This window comes from Pteropus vampyrus, unplaced genomic scaffold (assembly GCF_000151845.1).
Source record: "Pteropus vampyrus isolate Shadow unplaced genomic scaffold, Pvam_2.0 Scaffold30, whole genome shotgun sequence".
Taxonomy (NCBI): Eukaryota; Metazoa; Chordata; class Mammalia; order Chiroptera; family Pteropodidae; genus Pteropus; species Pteropus vampyrus.
Genome location: NW_011888811.1, coordinates 10549880 through 10575641, shown reverse-complemented (window position 1 = coordinate 10575641; position 25762 = coordinate 10549880). Strand labels below are relative to the sequence as shown.

General features: G+C 37.6%; 1 protein-coding gene across 6 annotated transcripts in view; it reads left to right on the top strand.

The window, feature by feature from the left end:
• SGCD (sarcoglycan delta) overlaps positions 1 to 25762 on the top strand; it is a 1401159-nt gene that overhangs the window by 751778 nt on the left and 623619 nt on the right. For all 6 annotated transcript variants that reach the window (XM_023528634.1, XM_023528637.1, XM_023528635.1 and 3 more), the window contains one exon: positions 12047 to 12139. The gene's annotated coding sequence lies outside the window, so the exon portion shown is untranslated. The remainder of the gene's footprint in view (positions 1 to 12046; positions 12140 to 25762) is intronic.

Sequence of the window (25762 nt, the reverse complement as noted above, 5' to 3'; positions counted from 1 at the left end):
ACAGTTAGGTTAAGCAATGAGGCCAATTTCATAAGTCCAGTCAAACTAAGACCTAAATCCTTGTCTTCTGATTCCTCAGTTTCAATTCTTCTCTACCATATACACTGAAGACCTGACCATTTTTCAACTTGCGAAAGAAAACAAAAGCATTCTTTTAAAGAGTCTTTGAAAGTATCTCTGTCTCATCAGTAATTGTACACAGGTTTTGTGGAAGTTTACTGTTTCTTAAAGTTTGACTCCTGAAGAAGAGATATACTGTTGCTTCCCATCTCATAAATTAGCATTCAGCTGTACTAATTGCAGAAGGATGCATAATTCATATGACACACACACACAGGAAACATGTAGTAGCTAAAGTGATGAGACATAAAACTCAATAAAAATAAAGATAAAATTAACATTGCTAAAATATACTAGATCTATCTATACAATAGCAACGAGAATCCTTGTGATTAGTGACTAAGGTCTGGGATTAAAGCAATTCTTGGTACCTTATGTGCAAAAAAGGGACAAGAAACTATTATTAGGGGTACCTAATGGTTTTCTTTTCGGATTAAATGACTATAATGTAAAACTTCCAGACATGGATTTGAGGTCTGTTCTGTTTGCAACAAAAGCCCCAGGACCTAGAACATTGCCTTTACCAAGTTTGCACTGTGTATTAGATTAGTCGGGGAAACAGAATAATGGTTGTGTGTGTGTGTGTGTGTGTGTGTGTGTGTGTGCGCGCGCGCGCGTGTGTGTGTAGAGTATATTGAAGATATTTTCATTTTATTTGGTTCTCCTTTGTAAAAAATTAATTACCTAACATTTATTAGAACTTTTTAGATGTGAATTTGTTAGAATTTATTAGATGTGATGATAGTTGTTGCCAGAATTGATTTAGGGTCAAATTTTTCTACTGCGTGTTAGTGTGTATGGATTGTGTAGACATACAAAAATGATCATGCTGCCTCTGTATTTTTTAGACCTGCTTGTATGCTGACATACCAGTGCTTTGGTATTATTTAGCCAGAATAGTTATAAGATTAGAGTAGGCACTTATGATCAGGAACACAAGAGTAAGTTAATTATTTATTATCTCTTAATGATCTCCTCTTTACTCAGCCCTGAAAAGAAATGGAGGGTAGAAGAAAAACGTGTGAGATAGTCCCTACCCTCAAACAACTTCCTGACTTATCTATAAAGACAGTCTTATAACAATGAACTGACAATGCGAAACTATAGGGAATTAGGTGTGACATATGTAAAATTGATGATGGGCACAAATAAATTCAAGAAGAAATCAGAAGTACTTGTAATCGTTGGAGGAGACGAACATTGAAATAATTGCGTTTCATGTTAAAAATTCAGCATGCTGTTTCAGTGTCCCACTGTGATTTCCTCCGTGCTATCATCTCTTCTACCTTCTGCAGCCTCAGCATTCCCCCTGGTTCATCTTCGGTGGGTGTGCCACAGGGTGAAGTCCTCATGTTCATGATTTAGAGTCTCCTTGCTATTTCCTGTAAATCTATCACGGGTATTACTAGCTTGCAAGAGGTGGTTTTATTGATTTGGCAGCTGGCTTGCTTGAAACTAGATTATTTTTGAAGTTAAGAACATTTATGACCAATAGAACACTGAGTTTACAAAAAATTGGACTAGATTTAATCAACTTTGAGGAGAAGAAATCAAAACTGCAAATACATAGTGATTCTTCTCTGACAGGTGATGGCTGCTCATACTTTGAGCTAGCGTGGTAGATAATGAGGTGCCAATGTTTACTTTTCATCACTCCAGAAATACTTACTGTATTACTTGTCTAGGGCTGCCATAAAAACATCACCGTAAACTTGGTAGTTTAAAACAAAAGAAGTTTATTCTTCCATAGTTCTGGAGACCAGAGGTCCAAAATCAAGGTTTCCAGTGGTCCATGCTCCCTCTAATGGCTTTCGAGGAGAATCCTTCCCGGGCTCTTTTGAGTACTGGGGGTCCAGGATTCCTGGGCTTGTGGTAGCATCACTCTAGTTTCTGCTCCTCCTTCACATTGATTTCTTTGCGTGTCACTGTGTTTCTCTTCTGTGCCTTCTCTTCTTCTCTTAAGCACATTTGTCATTGGACTTTAAGTCCATCTTTTTAATCCTGAGTATGGTCTCATCTCAAGACCTTTCACTTAGTTATGTCTGATAAAGATCTTTTATCCAAATAAGGTCACATTCACAGATACCAAGGGTTAGAACTTGAGCATGTTTTTGGGGGGCTACAACTTAACCCAGAACACTTCCCCTTCCATTCGGACCGTGGAGAGGAGCTGCAATGTTGCTAGCACAGTACTGTTGAGACCCAAAAGTTAAAGGGCATATTTGGGATGAAACATGAGTGATTCAGACATGAATAATTTTCAAAGTATGTTTAAAAATTTCATTAGGTGCTTCTCTATTGCTGAAGAAGCCTCAATGTAAGAACTATTTTGAACATGAGAAGCAAAAGTATTTTATAGTCTTTATAATCCAAATCACTTCTGTTGAATTAACATTTTATCAAGATATCCAGTGATTTTTTACTTTTGCCAAAATACTAGTTCTATTTATTACTTCAGATATCATCTCGAACATGAACTGTGAAATCTATGCTTTTCTTCTTCTTTAGTGTAAAGAAAAAATAGCATATATCTTAAGAGAAAATCTTAAGAGGAAGTTTGATTTCAGATGAGTAGAATTTTTCCCTTTTAATACACATAAATCTTACTGCCTGCATATATATGATAGCATGAAGCTATCACAAGTCCATGGAGTGACATACATATTTACCTTGCTTCATCAACTTTATCCCCAAAGCCCAGTATGGTGCCTGGCATATGATAGATACTTAGTACTTTTGTTGAATGAAAGTGTTCTATGAAGATAATTGCAAATGGATTAAATGACATATTTAGAGTCAAAATGTGGCCACTCATAACTGATTATAATCTAATATTGTCTCCCCCTCCCCACCTAATTCTTTCTTCATTGGGGGATTGGCAGTGCCATTTTGATCATTTCCTCATATTTAGTTTTGTTCTCTAGTTACAACATATGAAGAGAGGTCAGGGAAGACACCTTGATTGTTAAAGGACATTTTGGAGCACTAGACTGAGAGTCCAGAATCTCAGATTTACGTCCAGAATCTTATAAGTTTTTCACACTTGTTATATGACCTTAGACAAGTACTCAGTGTCTCTAGTCCTCTGCTTTTTCACATATTTATTAATTCAACAAATTGTTATTGAATATCTGCTAGAGGCTAGGTGCTGTTCTGCGTGCTGGATAAAGCAATGAAAAATACAGACAAGAGTCTTTGCATTCAGAGATTCCAATTTAGCGTAGGGAGAGATTATAAATACAAAATTAATAAACTATTAAAGTGTATTTAGATAAACGGGGGAAAATAGATCATGAAGGGGATAGAGAATGCTGGCGTGGGGAAGTGATGCAGTTTTGAATAAGATAGTCAAGGAAGGTGTCACTGAGAAGTGACATTTGATAAAGGTCTAAGGGAGCTGAAAAAGAGACCGGCATGTATCTGGGTGGATTTGGGGTGGGTGGGGGAGCATTTCAGATGGAGGAGAGAGTAGGTGGGTAGCACTGTATTTTCTCCTAGAATGCCGAAACTGACACACATGCATCAAGTAGAGGTTTTCAACTTCCACTCTAGGCCCAGAGACTCTGTTATTTCCATTACTGTAACTGGAAATTCTACATCTCACTTTGAAGAGCTCAAGTATTTTGATTATGTGATGATGGCAAAATGATGATCAGGGCTAAGAATGGTATGGGAGAAAAGCTAAATATAAATTCAATAATTAGAACTTTTAGGAATACAATTATTAGTTGTAACCTTTTCCTGTCAGTTTTACTAACTACAATTTTTGATGTTCTATTGATGTTTTAGGAATATCATATCAATTCAACTTTTTTTTCCCTCTAGTGTGTGTATGTTGTTAAATTGCTAATATTTGGACAATTGTGCCTTGTGTACAGATACAAATAAATATGCTCCCTTTTATTTGCTTTAAAATTTGTCTTAGTTTTAGATTTTATTATTCTGTATATTTTATTTTAATTTTTGAGCAATTACATCTCAATTAGTCTTTTAAAATAATCTTCCTGGGCTGATGAGTATTTACATTTCTCATTTGAATTCAACAGCTGTTTTAATTTGTATACTTTAGATGGGAAATAATTTAAAATGTTTCTTTGAAAATGAAATATGAATCATTATAAATATCCAGGTAACCAATTGCTCCCTTTGGCAGTTAATTGGCTGGCAATTTAATATTGCAGCCAACAAATAAACATTGCAGGTATTCGTTGCTAAAGACTAGTGAAGATTAAAAATCCAATTAGCCGTGCTATATGTTGTTTACCTACTATCACCTCCGAAAGGCTTAATCTCCATTGGACAGAAATTAAAACCAAGAGTTATCAGTTAGTTCAAGGGGTAGAAAAGTAAGGAAGGCATTTATTAAACCAAGTATTTGTTTGTTTGTTTGTTGGTTTGTTTTTGGTCTATTACAGAAATACTTTTTTAATATTTATTTTAGTCCAAGCCTTTATGGAGTAATGAAAATTCTAAATGAAAAGAGCATTTTTTTTAAAACACAAGAAAACAGAATGGTATTTAGCATGATGGAGACTTTGTGCATATATATATTTATTAAGTATATTCTTCTTATGAAGAAAAACTTATGCAGTGTTTAACAGGTTGATAGAATGTGCTAAGCAAATAGTTATAATGTGAAGACTTTCTAATTAATAAGTACAAATAATTGTCAGGTGCTTACTATGTGTCAGATACTTTATTGCATTATATCATTGCAACATCTGAGTTAGGAACTATTAGAATCTCTATACTATAGATGAGAAAACAGAGACTTCAAGAGGTTATATAATCTGTGTCTGGTCACACAGCAATCAGGAGATAGAGTCGGAATTTAAACCCAAATCTGCCTAAGCACTTATATTAATCACTAAAGACTCTAAACCCATGATACCTTACTGAGTTTAGGAAAATCATTCTATCAGATGTTTGTGAGAAACTTTAAAGTGTGTATTTACCTTTGGAAATGGTTCTGAGTCATTCCCTCCAGAGCCCTCACCTTAATTACTAGTCTAGTGTGTATTTGAGCTTTGGCATTCAAATGTCACTGACTGGACCTTTCCTGTCCTTCCACTGATCTGGATCATGGGGAGAACTCCCAGTGCCCTCAACTAGATACTGTCCCAGTCGTTTCTTTATAGCTACTGTGCCTCTTTGGAGCCCTGTAAGCTCGCATGCTAGGGAGTTTTGGGAGGTAGCAGCAGGAACAGCAAGAGATACAATTATAGCAGAAAGCAATGGGTTCTGCTTCATTTGAGTGTAGCAAGACTGAAATAAGAAAGGGTCCTGAACCATCTAGAGAAATTAGGGGGGCTAAGACATGGGTCACCACCTGGGAGCATCTTTCACAGTTGGTGTAAAAGGTGCCTGATTGAGCTTGCACAGTGTGCATGCAATGATACTAAGTGACATGGGAAGATACAAAGGAAACAGAAAACCTGGGCTGTGCTGCAGGGGAACGTTTTAAGAGATTGGTTCCTGACAAAACCACCAGGCCCTAAATGTTGAAATCATAATGCTTTTTCAAAATAGTCACCTCAGTGATCCATGCACCCTTTTCAACAATACTGCCAGGGCTCATTTACAAAAGCCATTTGAAAATTACTTTCAGAATTATTTTGAGGCATACAAGAAAATCTGACTCCATTCAGAGCAGGCCTCAGTTTTATTATCCAGCTTAGTCACCTGCCTGCGCTTGGCCCTGAACTAATTTGAACTGTTTCCAATAATCAGTGACAACATTCAAGGGCAAAAGTTTTCTGTCATTGTGGGTATTGACAAAGTACCTTATGCACCATTCAGGCAATTCCTAAGCTTCTCTTTGTATTCTCCGTAGTGTACAGCTCATCATACATATTCAATCCAAGTTTACTGGCTTTAACTGAAAGAGAGAGAGAGAGAAAGAAAAGTTCCAAACACTGGCAGTATTTCTTGAATAATCTAGCATCTTAAGGAGAATATTTTTCATCAACAAGGTTTGAAATTTTTATTCATAATTTTATTAAATCAATTATTTTATATCTCCCCCAAACACTTATCTAGTTATAACACTATCTGATTAACATTAATCAAAAAGTCATTAAAGCTCCCATTAATGTATCAGTCTCTCTGAGTCGTCCTGTTTTGCTTTAGAGTTGCCCTCATTCACCCACAGAATGATCTAGAACAATAACGTTGGTAATCGTGATGACATTTGTTGAGCACTCACTCCATACTAGGCATTGTTCTAATTATATTTCATGTATTGCCTTATTTGATTCTCATATTCACCTTATTAAAAAAAAAAAAAAAAGAATCATTATTTTTGTCTTCCCATTCTGGAAATAAGAAAACAGACTCAGGGAGTGGTTTGTACACGATCCCATGACTAATGAAAGCAGTCTCGTACTCAGGAAGAAATTCAGACATCCTTATTCTCCTCTCTGCTATTGCGATGATGTATTCAGTCGCTGCTCTGTTGAAAAACATAAAGGTTTAGTGTTTTATTGTTTTTTCTTTTTTTTACAAAGAATTCATCGTCTTTATGTTAAATAAAAATGAGCTCAAAAAGTGAGAAAAAATAAAAGTCACCTGAAATTGAAGCATCAGGTCCTCACTTTTTGTTCATGTTTCATGGTCCCACATCGTTCGTTGTGCCTGACCTGATTTCTCTGGAAACTGTTCATGAAGATATCCGCAAAAGTGATTAGCTACTTTGTTTTACAGCTACTCATCGCTATAGTCAGAGAAAACCATCTGTATATATTCCAGATCTGTTTTGCTTTTCTATGATTTTATGACCAGGGTGATGGTTTCCCTCAAGACAGTTGGGTACTTTCTTTTGGCCTAAATATGCTTTATCATCTACTTTTCTGTCTCGAAAGTGGGAGGGAATAGATAAAAGAGAAACACACTTTTCTTGGGTATCTATATGGGCTAACTTTTGTGTTCAGCAATAAATAGTAGATATGCTCGTCTAATCTATAAATACGCTTTAAGGTTCCTCGTTGCATGGATATGCGTGCTGGGCCTCTAAGAAGGGAACTAAGTATACACGGCCAATCTGTGAGACCTAGCATTGCATGCCAAAGTTATAACTCCGAAGCCCATGCAATTCTCCTACACCCTTTGGCCAGAACTCCTGCGTCTCTGCTGTTGTGCCAGCATCTGGGATATTTGCCCAACTCTGCTAAGTAAAGGCCGTTCAACCCCTCCCTGTGCACTCAACTTACCCTAGCTGTTCATACAGGTGAATGCCAATGTAGATTTAGCATTCCTCCTGGATACCCAGCCCAGGACACTGTAGCAGCCCTCTCTGGCCAGACAAGAGGGTTCTGAAATGATTCATGGCTGCCTGAGTGCAAGAGGGAGAAGGCTGGTAAAGAATGCCAGAGTCCCCATTACCGTTTCTCACAGTGCTCAGGCAGTCTTTGTGATGCCTCTCTGTCCTGTCCAATAGAAATTGGGAATGTGGTGGCCCTAAAGATTCTCGCTAATTTCTGCAAACTTGATGTTAAATCTTGCTTCAGAATCCTTCCCTTTGTCTTAAGTAGACATACATGATCACAGAGGCTACCATCTACCGTACATCTCAAAACTCTCTCATGCATCCTAGCCCTCAGCCTACTTCATCAATATCAGAAGTGCTTGGTCCCAGAAGAAAATGGAACACTCTTTTCCTTGTCTTTACCTCTGTGCCTGTTGTAGTTCAAATCTTGTCTGTGGCTAATGCTGCATAATCAAGAACATCCCAGCCATTAAAACAGCAAAGTTCTTTCTTATGTCTCACTTTAATTCAATTTCTACATCTCTTAGCTAATTTTAATATGTATGGGTAGGAGGACTTAAAGAAAAGGAATTCCCCTGCCCACTGCTCTCTTCATGAAATGACAGATTTGCTTCTTAGAGTTAAACTAATTTTTAAAATCACCTTTAAATGTTAGCACATCAGATCAACCTCTTAAAACAGCATGCACTCACTTAAAACACAAACCTCCAGCAATTTCTTGATGCCAAGAGGAGTAGCCGGAAGTCCTGCATTCCATATATTCTTGTCAAATACAGATAGAATCACCTTCCTTTTCATAAATGTCCACCTAGTTAATGTGATTCCTCATCAACTTGTCTTCAACATCCTGAATGTCAACATGTTTTCCAATCTTGGAGCTACAGAGAAAGAAAATTTTGCTGTCAAACTCTGAGTCCAAGTTCCGTATCTTCCCTTATCAGTTATGAAAACTTGAGCAAGTCCCTTGGCTTATCTGTCCTCATCTAGGAAACGAGGATAATAATACCCTTTCTTACTAATGGGGTTGATATAAGAAATTAATAAGGAAATGTGTATGATAGCACTTTGTTAGGCAGAAGTTGAAAGTTTTCAAGACAGCATTTTATAAACGTTCTCATGACCCATATCAGCAAGTTGCAGGAGATTTGTGGGAGGCAACAAGCTCTGGATCACTCTGCCAGGCTTTGATTGCCTACTCAGCCTCTAACCAGCTGTCACTTTGGGTGACTGCAAAACCTCTCTGAGCCACATTTTCCTCATTTCTAAAATGACAATAATGGTCCTAAATTCTTGGAGTAGTGAGAAGTTGGTTAGCACAAAGGTAAATATTCAGTGTTTCCCAATAGTAATATTAATGTTAATGTTAATACTGGTTCGCATCAGGTAGCAGAGTCATCAAATGTTAATTACTTCTATGATTCCATTCTACATTTTATTTTTTAATGTTCGTATTCATTCCACCTTTAATGAGATGGCAAATAAAAATTGTACATATTTAAAAGATACAATGTGATGTTTTAATATACATATACATTGTGAAATGATTACACAATCACACACCCATCACCTTAGAGAATTTAAATATTCATTTAATTTGGCAGTTATAGTTTTCATGGCAAATGAGGATATTGGTTTTTTTGGGCTTATGCATCACTCTTGCGAGTGTGATTGATCTGAGTCAGTCCATTTCAGTCCAACCCAGTTCTCGGATAAGGTCCAGTTTCTATACTTGCAAAGCTAATGGCCTCAGATTACGATTTCTAATCTGAGAGGCCCAGACTCTTTCCTTTCTGGTGTCTCTCTCTCTTCTACCCACAATTGTAACTAGATCCAGATTTAGAGGCTTAGCAAAGAGCAGGAAATACAGTGACATATTTTGTTATTTTCATTCAATTATATCATCACCGATCACATTTTAACCAGCTATTGCTATTAGCAGTCTTTTGTTTTATTTTCAGTTCTTTTACAAAGAACAGTTTAGATTTTCTAAATATATATATATTTACATATATCCACATACACAAATATTGTACAGCCCCTCTTTTGTGGTTTTCCTGGAGCACTTCTTTCTTTAGTAACTCACCTCGCTTCCCACTCGGAATTGAGAGAGTTTGATTTCTTGCTAGCCTGAGACCTGAGTGGATGTTGAGTTGCCTGGGGAACTGAAGCTGAGTTACGCCTCGCCAGTGGTGATTGTCTCTGTCCATTTAAGGTCCACTTATCGTGAGCCCTCAGCTTAGTGAGAGCAGAGTTTACACTCGGAAGGAAGTTTCCTGTGTCATAAGCGAAGGTAGAGGAGCATGTTGTGAAACCAGCTGCCATGAAATTGAATTACAGGTACCGTATTCTTCTAGCCTTAAATTACTCCATTTTACCACGGGCCTTTTGGTTTGTTTGGAACAAATAACGGCAATTTACTAGGATGCTAAGAGATGAGGGTATAAGCAGTCAGAGGTTGTGTAAGGTTTCTATAATGATGGAAAATTGCTCCTATCCATTTCAACTATAGTTTCTCTCCCGAGCCACCATGCTGAAACGTGCAGAGAGGAAACGCCTCACTTTTTAATACTCTTTTCTCGGCACAATGCTCTTTACAGGTGCTCCAGGTTCCTCTAATGTTCTTAACCACACAATCAGTTTTATTTATTATCTTGTGGAATACGTTCAGTAATGACTTCTGAGGCAACCAGGAATAAATGGACAATTTGCTTTCCCTGCCTCGATCTCCTCAATCCATTTTCTCTTAATTTGGTGGAGGTGGTGTGGAGCTTCTGGACAAGGGAGTCACAGAAACGCTTTAAGGATGAGAGCTCCAAGACACCTTTTATCCTCTTCATAATTGGACATCTTTGGGCGTGGTTCCTACATCTGACCTTCTTCCTTCAATACATTTTAGATTTCCAAGGAGCATTATTGTTTTCTTTTCAAGAAGGAAAGTAAATGATTTTCAAAGTTTGTTTGTTTGTTTGTTTGTTTGTTTACTTATTTATTTATTTCTCCGCCCTGGGACTGTTCATACACAAACTGCCTCAACATTCCAGGATGCTTGGAATGAGGTGGTGAATGCTGATCCTTTTTATGTGAAACAAGGCATTAAAGTGGTCATTGCTTTCTCAGAGCCAAACAAAAGTAGTGTTGGAGGTTGATCAAAATGTGTAGTCTTTGCGGAGAATCTAAATTTAAAAATAAATTGCTAAGTTTCCTAAATAATAACTGTCTACCTGTAGTATTTGAGACAATTCTCATGAAAAGAAACTTGGAATTAGGTGGGGGGCGGGTCTCTTACGTGGCTCAGGGTGCATCGGTGCTTTTGGACTCTTTCTGATATGCTTACAGTTTTAGTCATTTTATTACTATGCACATATAAAGGAACACATTCTTTTTATAAAATTCCCATGATGAAGAGCAGAGGAATATTACACTTGCACTCCCGCCCTTCAACCTATTCCTTGTCCCATTAATACTAATTAGGGGTCTGTGTGTGTGTCTCCCAGATGTTTTTTGCATGAATACATGTCTGTAGATTAGTGCAGAGAGCACTATAGTTTTGCTTTGTGATTGATTATTTTAAGTAAATGGGATCACATTTTACTATTTTTTCTGTAGCTTTATTTTTTCCCCCACTTAACACTGCATTTTGTTGATCTATTCACATCAGTACAATATAGATCTCAGTCATTCTTTTTAATAGTTGAATATTTTTCCATGATATGGATATACCAAAGTTTATTAAACTTATTGATAAACATTTAAATTGCATTATTTTGCTTTTACAAAAAAGGTGTTGCTGTGAACAGTTGTGTATATGGCCTTGTGCATGTGTGTGCTAGATCTCTAGGGTAGGTATAATGACCTCTTGTTCTCAGGCTCAGTTTCTCCCAGTGGTGTTGCTTGTGCAATAACCATAATTCTCTATATAACACCTAAACCACTATCATTTATTAGGCCATTTATATGCTAAACATTCTATATACATTAATTTGTTCATTCATTAGTTAATAAATATGGATAGAATGCGAATTATGTGCTAAACACAATTATAAGTGCTAGAAATACAGTAATAAACACAATAAAGTTTCTTACCTCATGGAGTTTCCATTTTAGTAGAGAGTCCCAGACAACAGGTAGATAAACAACTGATACTATATATTTTTAATACAAACTGCAATGAAAAAAAAATAAAGCAGATAATGATGAGCAATGCTAATTATATAGAGTTGTCAGGTAGGACTTTCCTAAAGACCATCATTTGAGCAAGGATTTGAATGATTCGAATATATCATAGATTATATATGTATACATATAGGTTATATATGTTTGTGTATATCATCTGCAAGGTTATCCTCATTTTCCATTTTAGAGATTAGTAAACTATTGCTTAGAGAGATTAAATATGTATTAGAAATCTTTTTCTGTAGTAGGTAATGGAATATCCATCTAACAGTGACTTAAATGAATTAATTTTCCTACCATGACAAGAACGCTGGGGAAGAGGCAACTGCTTGCTCTGATTAAGCAACTCAGCGATATCAAAGCCAGCATCTTTATGCTACTCTCAGCCTTCTCTTGGACTTATTGTGACTTCCACAGCCAGCATGTCTACATTCCAGGCAGGAGCAAGGAAAGAAGAAAAACACCTGTTCTCTCTGTCTTTTTTATCAGGAAAGAAAGTAGGCTCGGCAGATTTCCTCTATAGACTTGTTGAGACGATCGATATTTCCTTGGCTGCTTCTTGCTGTGAAGAAGACTGAAGCAGTGAGTATTTCGTTTTTATAATTTCTTTTAGTGGAGGAAAGTAAGGGCGGAAGTGGAAGTGAGTATTGGTTATTGTTTGCTTTGCCATGAGTTACATACCCAACAGTCCATGTCTAGCAAGCCAAGCCTGCCTGGCAGCAAAGTTCTGTTCTTCAAATCTCTCTTTATTTGATTCATTTGGGATAGTCATCATCTCCTACAGAATCTGGAGAGGTGGCTAATGTCAGTGACAGCTCCTCCTAAAATAGTAGCAGCAGTACCATATAGAAGGTTACAACAAAGTTTTGGTTGTTTTGTGGCTGATATTGGTAATATCTCTCTGCTCTTTTAAATATAATTTCCAGGCATTGAAATTGGGTGAAACTTTTCCTGTGATCGGCCTATTGTTTCATAAGTGTTTTTCTGTAATCAGTGCAAATCCCTATGATTGATTTGTTGTAAATCCTGTGACCACAAACATACAATTTAGATATGGGGTCACAGGGAAAATATTTAAATAAATAATTTATCTTCTGAAGAAGTACTCACATAGTATTACTTCAGAGTTGTCCAGAGTCTCAGAGTCCTTCATACCTGTTGAGTGTCCTTCAGTTTACAGTTGTTTTCCCTGCATTGACTCATTTGCTTTCCATAACTATCCTGCCCTATGGAGAAATTCTGAACTGTCATTGGTTAGATAAAGACTGATCATTCCTGGAATACATATCAGTTCACTCACTCTAGCATATTGTAAAAGCCCTTAAAAGTGAAATGATCAGATCTAGTCTTTAAAAAACATGTTCTGTACATTTTTAATTGAAGGCAAGAATAATACATGTTAATTGTCAATGATACAAACAATACAAAAATGTTTACACCACACAGTGGAATTTCTCTGTAGTCGCAGCTCCAAAAGATAACTGTTATTAGCAGATTAATTTATATCTTTTCAGACATTTTCCAATAACCATTTGCAATAAAATAATATTTTTAAATAATTATTGTTATAGTTTTTAATGGAATATGATAGTGTTTTGCAGCTTTTGCTGCCTAAACCCTATTATGAACAGTATATTGTGATCTTTCCATACCAGTATGTCTATAATTACCTAATTATTTTTTAATACACAATATTTTATTTAGGAATTAATTGTAATTCTTATAGCCAGTCTCCTAATAATGGCAATGTAGTTTTTTTTCCAAAAATGTTTAATATTATTATAAGCATTCTTGAACATATGTACATTTCTTTAAGCAGATGTTCAATATTTCCAGAAGAAAAGCACTCAAAATAGTATTGGTTATTTAGTAGGCACATTTAAAAATTTATAGATATTGCAAAATTACCTTCCATCAGCAGTGCCCTTTCTCCTACATTCTGAGTATTGTACATTTTGGTCCTTGTTAATCTGAAAAACACAATAATTATTTATTTTTAAATATGCATTTCTTAGATTAACAGTGAATTTTTAAAATCTTTCACATAATTGTTGATCCTTATCTTTTGTCATCTTTATGCCCTTTGCCTATTTTTCAATTAGATTGTTTTTGTTTTTTGATGACATTCTTAAGATATCATAGGTGGGAATCATGCATGTCACCTATTTGGTCAGTTTTCCCCCTCATTTTGTCTTTTAACCGTGTTAATGGTATCTTTTGCCATGCCAACTTTAAAATTTTTACGTAGTCAAGTGTGTCGATTTATTTTTCTCTCCTAGTTTCAGGCCTTATGTCAAAGAAAAGTCAGAAGCGGTCTGAACATACAGTATTTAAAGTGGGGATTCCATTCTGAGTGGAGTTTTGGCAGTATGGGAGCCTGCTGGACTTAAATGATTATCATTCTGTGGCTGATATTTACCCACACCCATTTGCAGTGTAGTCCAAACCAGGATTTAATAACCCATAGCATATTTGCACAGGCTTTCTCATTTTCTAACCATTTAAAATTAGTTCTGAAAGAAGAATGACTCATTTTTTAATATAGTTCCCTTTAAATCTAGCTCTACCCTGAGAAGTATTTTTTTTTTAGGGAGAATCAGTGGCACAGTTACAACAGCACAGGCATAACTTCTCGGAAAGTTTCATGGTTTTGTTTTGTCCAAATGTTCTCTCTAATGCATCATAAGCTCAAGCAACGCAAACTTGTCAATGGTGATGGGTTTTCTAAAGGAAAGGAATTGGAATGAAAATGATTTGGTAAGAGAAGAGAAATGGACATTCAACAAAATCTGCAAGTTAGTGAGGCAATATGAATATAAATGACACATGGAATAAAATCTATACAGTTTATACTTCAGTGTTCTTTGCTTGAGTGTGGAAATTCTATAGGCCGGGGCATGAGTTCTGGCTTCTACACTTAATAATTATGTGAAACAAGTTACTTAACTTTCAAAGCCTCAGTTTCCTTATCTGTAAAATAGGGTAATGGCTGTAACTGCCATTACCTAAAGATCATTTATTTGATCATTTCTGACCTTCATTTCAATGCTGATTATAAAAATCCGGGTGATCTGTTTTAATGTCAGTAAGCTTTGGCCTCAGGTGCAGATACTATTTAAAAATTATAGCAGATGAAAGTGAAGGAAATGAATAAAAACTGAGTAAAACTGTCATTAATTTGGCATTTTATAAGCAAGTTCTTTCTGGCAGTCGATTCATGCTGTCTGTTAAAGTAGCCCAACTTTTCATTTTTATTTTAATTTTTACATCTCAATCTCTCGTGACTTAAAAATGATGACATCTGAATATTTCTCAAGCAGTTACTGCATATTTATGAGGAACAGTTAATCTGGAAAAGTAGAGAGAGAAATCATAAAATTTTAGAGCTGAGTGGAATTCAGGAAATTGAGGAAATTGAGACTCAGGCAAGTTCTGTTACTTGCCTAGCATCAAATATTAGTAAGAATGATAAAAAGCAACTACTGCAAAATTGTAATGTTTCAAAGGGGTCTTGGGCTGGTTCCATTGTGTCACACCTATGAGGTACAGGATTGCAAGGTGACTTTAGCTTCCACACCCTTTCTTTCTCTAGGTGTCAGGGGCCATCTAGATGTCCAGGAAAGGTGTTCTCACAGGTCGCAATCCATGGGGGATCTCAACAATGTCCAGGTCACAGATATGTGCAGCTCCCATCAGACAGCCAGCAGCCTGAGTGCACACTGTCCTGGCAGTAGTTATGGTGTTCCCTGCTGGACATGCTTGGAGGCTCAGCTACTAGAAACCCTAATGAGGCATAAGCATGTAAACAGAGTAGACAGGATGAAGGAGCTTGCCTGATCCTCAGGCACGTCGGGTACAGACTGGACTTCTCACAGGATGCCCCATAGAAGATGGAGGCCTCTGGAGGTGACCTCATCTCCCTTTGGCATGGCCTTTCTAGGTATGGCCCTCCTGTCTAGGATGCCTCTGACCTCTAATCCTAGCAGCACCACTATTTCTCTTTTTCAGCTCAGGACATTTATTCTAGACTAGGGCGAAAAACTGTTTCCACCTTATTTGGCTCAACCACTCCTAAATCTATTTTCTATGCCTAAGAGACCACCCATTCCTTGGGTCTCGAAATTGACTCTTCCTTGTGGTCTCTGCATATTCCTGCTGTGTTATCCGTGTTATTCCTGGAGAAATGACTGCAGAATATCTCTGATGAGTGACAAAGGGCCAAGAGAGAGGAGGGAATCCTGAGAACAAAGCACATTTGTGTGCATTTCAACTATATCATCTTGCCATTATCAACATCGATATCATCATCAACACCGTCATCACTATCACCACAACCACAGTCAAGTGAGTAGATTTCTTTAGGGCTTATTAAGAAATCGCCAGCAAATATCAGAAATGCATTATATTGTTTTGTTATACAGATTCCCTGCAGTGTTGGTCCTATAATTTCCTCCATTTTGTAAGTGAGAAAACTGAGTCTTATAGTATTAAGTAACTTGCCTACACAGTGGTTCTCAATCAAGGGTTATTTTGTCTCTAGGGGATATAGCAAGGTTTGGAAACATTTTTGATTGTTATGAATAGGAGAGTGCTACAGGCTAAATATCCTGTAATACACATGTAGTCCCCCTCATACATACACACACAGTAAATAACTTTTCAACTCAAAATGTCATTAATGCCCAGGTTAAGAAACCCTGGGCTAACATGATGTGTTAGTAACTTGAAGAGAGTTTTATCATGAATGAGTACTGCATATTTATTAAAGTCTTGTACCATATCTAGATAATCATGTGTTATTTCCTTATTGATCTGTTTATGTGATAAATTCTAGCAGTAGATTTTCACATGTTGAAAGCATTCTTTCATTCTGGGCTTCAATTTCATGTCGTCGAGAGTGGATGAAATACAGAATGGATCCCTTACTACCCTGGCAGGTGAAGTGATATTTCATAGTGGTTTTAATTTGCATTCCTCTAATGGTTATTGACGTTGAACATCTTTTCATATGTCTATGGGCCTTTTGTGTGTCTTCTTTGCAGAAATGTCTATTCAGGTCCTCTGCCCATTTTCAAATTATTGTTAGGTTTTTTTTATTTTTTATTTTTGCCAAGCCTATTTTCTTTTTTATTGCTACATCCTCAAGACATGCTACAGTTCTGGACTTTTAACGGGTGTTCAATTAATATAAATTGAATAAATGAAGGAATAAATGAACGAGTGAATGATTGAATCCATTTTTCTATTGATGTGGTGACTGGACAGGAAGAGGACTCAGCTGTTTTATCACCTGTGGCCTGAGTTTGTCTCTTACCTCTGTTATGGTGCATGGATTTGAAGTGGGAAATGCTAGTCCAGAGTGGCCACCAGGAAAGAGAGTGTCAGGTTAATATTGGGAGTCAAGGTGTGAGGCCGGGGAACCAAAGAAGTAAAGAGTGAAGATATAAAGGTCAGAGTAGATGTTTTCATGGGTGGAGTAGTTCCATATAAAGTAGTCAGAATGCACATATTTATGGCATGGTTTATTTGTTTTTGCTGATCTCAGTTGTGGTTTTACATGTCAAAATGATTAGCTCCAAACATTATTGTACATAAGAATCACACTGTGCTTGCTAAAAATGCAGACTTCAGAGCATCTCTAGAAAATGATTCTGAATCAGTAGGTTCAGATAGACCAGAACCCAAGCATCTGCATTGTAATAGTAAAGGAGAGAGTGAGGTAGAGCAGGAAAGTGAAGAAAAGGAAAAGCAGTTTAAAAATTTCTGGCCAATTACAACCTTCTGAAATAATGAAAAAACACAAGTCATGGTGAACATCTTAATGGCATTATGGCAACTGTGACAATGGATTCCATTTAAGCAAGAAGAGTGATGCAGAGTTATCACACCCATGAAACGTGCTAACTAATCTGTGGTGCATGGTGGCTCCTGTTTTTAACTCATACATGACAAAGATTAATGCTGATTTTGCTTCCCTTGTCTAGATTGACCCTTCGCCAGGTATAAATATCAACCTTGGCCTTTCATGCTGACTCATTCTTAATCAAGCTCTAATCAACAGAAATTATTAGTCCCCAACTTATAAATATAAGCATTTTATGTTATTTTTACAAAATTTATCTTCAGGAGCAGAACTATCTTTAGAAAGAATGTGGGACAAAAAAGTTGGAGTTAAAAACAAAAAGAGTTTAGGTGGAAAAGAATGGATCTACAAAGCTGCCTTAAAAAGACAGTTTAATTACAGCAAGAAAATCAGTATTTAAAGAACTGGTTAAAAAACTGGCCTCTCAGATGACCAATTAGATCATAAAGCTTGCCTCGTCCTGATTTCACTGGCACGTAGCACAGGGTGTCTCCTAGGGGACCTGTATTTTCTTAGTCATGCAGTGCTTCACAGCTGGGCCGAAAATGATGCCACATTATTTTTGAATGCAAGAAACTTGTGATTCCAGACTCTCCCAGGATTTTAACTCCCTTGCTTAAACCGATTGACACAACAACAGATGGTCCACATTGGGTTATTGCAACTACCTTGAATATTAAAGATAAAACTCTTTGGAATAACAACTAGTGTATTAGTCTTTGTAGACATCTGTGAGAAGTATTCTGAGTTCTACTGTAGAATATGAGTCTTAAGGGAATACAATACCTGCCATGATCAGTGCTCAATAAATGCCTGAGATATAAGATGCATTCATTGAGAGAATCCATACTACTGTCCTCCAGTCTCCATTAGGGTAGATCAAGTTCCCCAGTATGTAGACTCTGGGATGGAGATTAGCATGTAGAACTTCTACTAAGAGGGCTTTTAGGATCGATATCTGTATAGGGGAAGGGAAAGAAGGATTGAGCAGATGGAGAAGTTGAGGTGCGATGCAGTTTCAAAGTAGCCTCTGCAGGAAGTATACCCCATGGGGAGCTATGAATCTTGATGGTTCTCTACAGCTGTCCCTAGTTGAGGTGAGGAAACTTTATACCCCTTGTAGGACCAGTCATTGGATGTAGGCTGGCTCATAAGGGCAATTCTCAGAGAGGATTTATAGCTGATGGCTCTGCTGGCAGCCCTCCTGGCAGCTGAGGGAATAAATCCTTTATTCCTGAAAGGCATCTGGGTAACACTTATTATTCTGTGCTCTTTGCTTGTGCTTGGGTACCCTTTGGAGCTGGCTCCAATGAGAGTGTATGTGACCATGACATGTATTCCTGGTGATTATGAATGATGTAAACTACTGAAAATTTATCAACTGCACTGATAACCTCTTAAAGGCCACTTAGTGTGTGGACTGAAAATGTGATCACTGTTTTCATAATTCCTTTTAATCTATGTTAAAACTTATTCATATTTGAAAAACAGTATTTATCTTTGGTGGGGAGATGCAAAAATAATTCTCCTAAAGAAACGTACAAACTAAATAATCTCTTCAGAAGTTATTAGTACCTCATACTGGGCATGCTGGGACATAGATAGTCTCTAAGCTGAGAAAGGAGAGTGATCGGTTGCAGGGAACCAGCAGTTACAGATAACAGTATATGGGAAACCAGGGGTCTAACTCATAAAATCCAAAGGAGCATAGAAAACTCAGGCTGTTTGGATCCTTGTCCATCTCTGGAGGGTTCTGTCTAGCTCATAAGAGAGGTGTGACGGCAATAGGAGATGATCTCCACAGTCCAGGGGCTAGAGGAAAGGAAATCCAGCTGGGAAAAGCCCCAGCCCACCCCCAACTGAAATTGTATACTCTGCTCTAAATCTTTCCGTCTCTCGTAGAACCTTGTTCTTTTCCTTTAAGGCACAAATCACAATTAATAAAGATCCATTTGCTTGTGTTTTTCTGTTTGATTTCTATTTCCCTATAGGACTGTTGGTGGCATGAGGGCAGGGCTTAGTCTATTTCTGCATGTCAAGCTTTGTGTCTGATACATGTTTGTTCTCAATAAATATTGTTTAAGTGAATGAAATGAAATGAAAATAGAATATAAAGAATTTCTTGCACTAGTAAGTAAATCAAACACTAGAAAGTTCTCAGTTGCTGGTTTTACAATATATTTCAGCTTTCTGTGAATGAACCCAATGTAAAATCTATTTGGACACTGAAAATACTCTTTTTAAATTCCAGTAGACCTGTTTATACTTGTGGGGCTGGTAGGGTTTAGTATTCACCAGGACCAGATCTGAACATGGCCTCTTGCTGCCCTTCCTCTAGCCATCTTCCTCTCTAGGTTACTGTTTGTCTCCCAGTGTGTCTGCTTTGTCATTTTATGTGTAATTAACTCTGCCTGTGATAAGAATTTTTTTTGACAGATTTCCCAGCCAGTAGAGTGAATTTAGAGGCCTAATTACCACATGCCTGAACTCTGGGCTTTGCTTTGAGGTCTCAGCTGTGATACTGCAGATGAATGATTTGGTCTGCTCTGTTTCTAGGGGTAAGGCCATTCTGAAATTATGATGACTCCTATCTCCAAAGTGTTTGAAATTCCAGCAATTGAGAATGGGCTCTGAAATATAAGGGTATGCTGATTTCTGTACTTATAACCGCGAGTTTTGCTGTTTCATTTCTATCTTGTACAGACAACCCCCAGTGAAGACAAACAGCTCATCTAAGAAATCTTCTGTAGATAAGATTTTAGGTTTTTTTTTAAAATTTAGTATTAGGGGAAAAAAAGAAATAGGCTGTTGAACAATTAGTGAGATGCAACTCATGTTTCCTAAGTATATTTTCTGTCCTAAAGTAATTCAAGCTTTCAGGTTCCTCAGGCAATATGGGTCAATAGTGATAATAATATTTTCCAAGTATTTTGATACGCCAGGCACTGCACAAAGCACAACCTTAAGTTCTGTCTTTGCTGGTTATTCTGCTGCCAGATGCTTGTACGATCTTCTCAGTATTCCTGTTTTACTGATGAGAAGACTGAATCTTAGCAGTTAAGTAACCTTCCTACTAGCTGACAGTGCTGTGATTCAGACATTCCTGTTGTACTCCAAAGCTCATGCTTTTAATACTGTGATATTTCTTGGCTGGAAATCTTGGCCAGAATTAAGATCTCAGAAACAGTGCCCGTGGAAACAAATTTTTCTCAGGTTTTCAAGAAAGGATTCTGGCAACCATATGAAAGTTATGTTTTAAAAGAATTTCAAATTTGTACTGATGGTAATTTTTGGCAGATTTTAACTGATGATAATCATGTGTAGGATTAGTAACCGCCAGGATTGTTGGAGTCCTTCTATTGTTCTAGTTAGAGCATGTTTACATAGAAACTCAGAGCTCAAGATGCCTCATCTAGTCCAACTCCTTACACCTTTGCTGATGTCTCCCCTATTTTGTCCCTGGCAGGAAGTGTATCCTTGGGTGGACATTCCATGACCTTCTTCATTGACCTGTTCCAGCCTGTTTATCAGTATCATAGCATGGCTCTTATTTCTGTCCTAAGAACCATCAAGCAATCTCGCCTTAAATGAAGACATTGTTAGCTTATTCATAACAATAATTATTCACATTTGAAAAACATTTTCCACTCTACAAAGCACATTCATATACTTGGTTCTCATTTGATCCTGAGTCAAGCAGGGCAGGAATTTATTTACTTATTTGTTGTATCTCTTAGTTACATCGAAGTATCATTTCTACTTTGTAGATGTCAACTAAATCTCAAAGAGAATAAATCACTTTCTATGAATCTCTAAGTTTTAGAACACGGAGTTTAGGGCTTTTTCTAAACCTGTGAGTGATCTGATGTTTGAAAGGCAGGCCCTGTACTTCGTTCCCTAAGCCATGGACTAAAATTTTGAAGTCTGTAGCCCACAGGGACAGCCCGGGTATCATTTCTGTCGATAACAGTTTCTGTGATCATTAATCAACAAATAATTCCTTTCCTTTTAAAATGCGATGCATCTTTTTATTTTTCTTTGTGGAAAACTCTTAAAATGGTTCACAGAGCCTCATAATCCAGCCGCCGCTCTTCCGCCTAACTCCTCTGCCCCAGCATTTTCACTTCCTCACACCCCTTACCTTCCCTCTTTGCTGGTTGTTCTGCCACCAGAGCACTGCACCTGTACATCCTTCCCACCTCTACTGCAGATCACAGCTTAACTGTCAGTCCCTCAGGGAAGTGGTCATTGGCACACCCACCAGCACCTCTGATGTAGACTTCCTTAGCATCAACCATCTCCCCTCCATTTTATTGATCACAATCTACTACTATATACATGTTTATGTAATTAAGAAAATATTTCTCTCCCCATCTGGACTGAAAGCATTGGAGGAGATGCTTGTTTTTGCTCATCACTTGTGAGCTTAGTTCTTGAAAAGGTTTCTACCCAGTGCCTGATCAGAGTAGATGAGGTGCTCCAAAAATAGATATTTGGATGGATGAATCAAAATAAGGCTAACCAGTGTTGACACTTTAATGTTTGTGGGGTTAATTGAACAAATCTTGTAGTAGTTTTTGATTGCTGCAGTAACAAAGTACCATAAATTTCATGGCTTAAAACAACATCCATTTGTTATTCCGTTGTTTCTGTGGGTCAAATGTGTGGGGTCAGGGTGACTCAGTGGAGCTCAACTTAGGATCTCATAAGGTCACACAATCAAGCTGGTGGCAGGCCTGGGCTCTTATCTGGGGAAGGAGCTGCTTCTAGGCTTATTCATGTTGGTAGAATTCATTTCTGTGTGGTTGCTGGCTACTAGCCAGGGTCCACTTCACTTAGCTTCTAGAGCCAGCATTCCTTATCCCACAGCCATGAATTCTCTTTGTGCTTATCAGTTTTTGCCTTTTTATATTGCTTCATCTCTGTGACTTCCTCTTTTTCCTATCTCTTCTGTTTTGCAGAGCTCATGTGATTACACTGGGCCTACCAGGATACTCTAGGATAACCTCATCCTATGGACATATCCTAGGGATTAGAATATGGGCATATTTAGGGGACCAGTTTTCTGCTTTCCTTAAATCCAAAGTGCCTATGAAATTGTATATGATTTATTTTAATCATATACAAAAAAGAATGACATTTGTGGTAGAATGGCATTTGTGTGGATTTCCCCCCACTTCTGCAGATGCCATAGAATTTGGTATAAAAATTCCCCAGAAATGGAGCTAATGAAATTGGGGACTGCCTGGCCTCAAATAATTGAAAATAATGGCATCCTCACTCCATTACTTTTGAGTGATAGCAGTTCACTTTACCACACTGGTTCCTTGCAGAGCAGGAGTACTGATTGAATCAGTTTCACAAAATGGACAGAAAAGAGAAGTGTATTTCCTGGCAGATAGCTGCCCATCTCAGTAGATGGCTGTCCCTTCGGACTTGTCCCTCACTTACACGTAAATGCTTTCCCTCTTTCACAAGAATGCCTCCTCTTGGGTGTTTGCCCAAGGCGATAGTCTTTCTCTGGAAGAGTCTCCTTACTTTGGACACTTCGGAATTTCTTCCTTGTGTTCTCAAACTTCCAAAGCTCTTCCTCTCTTCTTGATGTAATCAGGAATACGAAGGCGCCCCAGCAGAGATAAGTATTTCAGGGAAATATATAGGTAATTCTTGTGTTCATTCCATCAGTTTTATTTCATACATTCATTCATGTGTTTATTCCCTGTATCTTATGAGCAAAGATTTGAAAATACTCTTTGGTTTATCCTTTCTTTCATCCATCCTGGAAATGGTATACTCACTTAAAATAACCATCATCAGGTCAGAGTGGAAAATACTGTGCAGGTTCTTCTGCCCCTGAACATTTTCAGTACATATTAAATGGGTCAATTATTTGCCAAACATATTTCACTGTGACCAGACTTCCTCAGCTTGTGTGACTCCTGGTTAATGTGCATAGAACTAAGTTCCAGAGAGGATTGAGAAATGGTGAGGGAGAACATGAAACAAGTGGATAAGGTTAAGGATGCTAATAAAACTATAAGAGGATTTCTGGAGGCTTGCGATGAACATGTTATCAAGCCTGACAGGATTAATGCATGGAGCAGATACTCTGGAGCAACTCATGACACTCATGCACTATATTGAGGGGTGTTAAGGTTGCAAATTGTGGAGAGTATGAAAAACTGGGTCAAAGGTTGAGAACTGATCAAAGGCAAAGGCAAAGACACTGAAGAAAGTATGGGGCTCAAGCCACAGAGTGCCATATTTTATCTCTGTGAAGGTACAGATATATCACTAACAGCTTAGATTTATGCAAATGGCTCCATGCCCTTTCCTTTTGAGACCTCTTTCCATGACTGTCTCTTTAAAGCTTGTACAATGATCATCGAAGACTTTAAAGTTGACCCTTAAGAAGTATTTTTTATATCAAAGTAACAACCATTTGTTGAGCACTTACATTTGCAAGGACCTTCACTAGGCATGGTGGCAGTGGGGTATGTAATAAGTCTGAAGCATGTTTTCAGACTGTAAAACCCTTACAGAATTATTGGTAAAGGGGCTTGAAATCACATGTCTCATCAAGGTGGGTTCACTAGTGTTCATAATGGTTTCCTAAGAATGGAATGTGGCCAGTCCTGCACTGATATCACAGGAGAAAGCAGGCTCAAATGGCATTCAAGGAGAATTGGGTAGACTTTAGTGAGGACTTGAGAGAAATACCTAACTCAAAAAAGACCACATTCTTATAATTTGAACTTTCATTTATTAATATATTTCCTGAATGTTCTTGTCTTAGTTAATAGCATTTATAGCCATTAACCCCTCTGCCCCAATTAAGACAACTCAGAGTCAGTTTTGAGTTTTCAATTTTCTTAACCTTCATAATCCCAGTGGCCTTTTAGATTTGATTTTGCTACCTCCAAAAGTCTCTAAAAACTACCGTCATCTGCATGCTCCAGCATCCCTGTCCTAGTTCGGTTCCTCATTATCCTTTGGCTGGTTTATAGAAATAACCTCCTAATGGTGGTTGTTACAGTTTCCACTAACTCCAGCTCATCTCCCATTCTGTTGCCAATTATCTACCTAAAACAGAGACCCAGTTATGTCAGTTCCTTGCTATAACCTTTCAGACGTCTCCTTGCTGGTAGGATGAAGGACCAGATTCAGCCTGGTATTTATAGGTCTCTTCACAATCTGGCCCGAGCCTGGCCTTTCAATTTCATCGCCTGCCAGTTCTCATGGCTCACACCAGTCTCTATTCCACTTGCTGTCCCTGCCAAACACTTTCTAACAAAGGCAGTTATCTATGCTTAAAATGTTTCATTCTCCCTCTTATTCTTTTCTCTAGCAAGCTTCTCTTCATCTTTCCATTTCTAGCTCAAATGTCCCTCTCTTCAGAAAGCCTTCTCTGGTTCATATCTGCCTTCTCTCACCCCAACCCCTTTCCTCTTCGATATTTAAATATATGTTGTTCATATCTTAGTATGCTGATAACAATAATATTGGCAATTTCTTTTAATTCACTGAAATATTATTATTCTCACATGAAAGATGAAAAGATAGGCTCAGGAGGAAGTTAAGTGGCTCTTGTAAGTTCCCCAGCTGGTAAGTGGCAGAACATGGGTTCAAACCCAGGTCTTTTTTGACTCAAGAGACTAGATTATTTATAATTACTTTCTATGGCCTTCCACAAAGTATAACAAGAATGGTCCTTGGCAGTTAGAAGTTTTAATCCAAATGCCTCTCTCCCTCTCTCTGAGTTCTGAGGCCTCTTTTCCTCAAGCATCTATAACAGTTACCTGATCTATAGCAATAAATTCTTAAAGGATACCTTTTGAGTGAGAGAATGAAAGAACAAGTGAGTGACTCTTAAACTCTCATAAAGGCTTACCTGGGCTAAGTATAGAGTATATTTGTTATCATGAAATATAGAAGTTTGAAACATTTCGTGTTGACAATAATTCATCCAGGAAAAAGGGAGGACAGAATGCAGAGATAAGTTAGATTTTTATTGCTTTGTTCTGTATCATCATAAGTTAACAACAGCTGCAAGTAATAACCTAAATGAAGAAATCTGGAGATGACATTTGCTGTCATTGGTTTAGAAGCAGCGTCTCTGCAATTCTTTGTTTTACCCCTGCATCTGTTGCCTCATGGTTATAAGATGACTGCTGTAATTCCAGACATCACATCCACGTTTAAAGCATGGAGGAGAACACAGGAGTGGTTCCAACTATATCTTTTTATTTTATTAGGAAAAAATGTTTTCTAAGAGCCCCCAACAGAAATGCACCTGCATCTCTGTAGCCAGAACCATGTCCTAGGATCACTCTAGGTGTCAG